At 47.7% G+C, this 914-nt stretch overlaps 1 non-coding gene across 1 annotated transcript; it reads right to left on the reverse strand.

Annotated features, from left to right (window-relative positions):
• Positions 1-248: 248 nt before the first annotated feature.
• LOC113252589 (small nucleolar RNA SNORD66) lies at positions 249-303 on the reverse strand. Its single transcript, XR_003314940.1, has one exon. It is a non-coding gene; the product is annotated as a small nucleolar RNA SNORD66 (small nucleolar RNA).
• Positions 304-914: the final 611 nt, after the last annotated feature.

The following is a 914-nucleotide window of genomic DNA, read 5'->3' on the forward strand; positions in this document are numbered from 1 at the left end:
GATTTGGGGGAGACTCCGGAAAATGCAAAGGCCTTCCGCTAGGGAGAAGGGCTGATGTTGCAGCTGAAATCCAAGGGCAGTCTGCTGGAGATTCCTTCTTGCTCAGAGGTGGCTGGCCTTCTCTTCTATTCAGGCCTTCCACTGATTGGATATGATCTGCCCACATTATGGAGGGCAATTCATTTTACTGACTTAAATGTAAGTCTCGTCCAAACACATTTCTCACGGAAACATCCAGAATGTTTTTTTTCCAAATGCCTGTGGCCCAGCCAAGTTGGCACATAAAGTTAACCATCACAGGAAGTAATATAGGGAAAGAAAAGAAGCCAATTAAAGATGTGGTATGGAGAGATTACCTGGGAGGGCAACTGGAGCTTCTTTCCTTTGGGGAGCTGAGAAGGTGTTGGTTGTACCCCAGAGCCACCCCACATGGAAGCATTGGCTGAGAGCTGCTCCCACATTGTGTGGCCCCTGCACTTGTGGCCTGTGGCACAAACAGGAAAGTGGCTCTGGCAGCTAGAGGAAGCCATCAGGGAGAGAAGGCAGGTGCTAGTGGTTGAAAGTTGGGCAGGTGTGCAAAGAAATGGTATGGGACCAGAAAATCAGGTGGGGTATTGACAGCACCTGCCAGGGGGTCCCTTCTTCTCGAAAGATGGCTCTAATTGATATAGCCAACCCCTTGTGCTTCTCAGAACTTCAACATAAGAAAATAAACCCAGCTTTAGCAGCAAGAGATCAAGAAAGAGGCCTTAGAGGGACTCTTTGGGTCTGCCATGGATACATTAAATTAATGCACAGACAGAACAGATACAAGTCCTAGTTTCGGCAGTTGGTGTTGGCTGGAAGTATGCTTGACACTCACATATGTTTTAGGCACCGACAAGCATTGACATTAGTCCTTTCCAAATTGGCAG

Source organism: Ursus arctos, unplaced genomic scaffold, assembly GCF_023065955.2.
Source record: "Ursus arctos isolate Adak ecotype North America unplaced genomic scaffold, UrsArc2.0 scaffold_19, whole genome shotgun sequence".
Classification (NCBI taxonomy): domain Eukaryota; kingdom Metazoa; phylum Chordata; class Mammalia; order Carnivora; family Ursidae; genus Ursus; species Ursus arctos.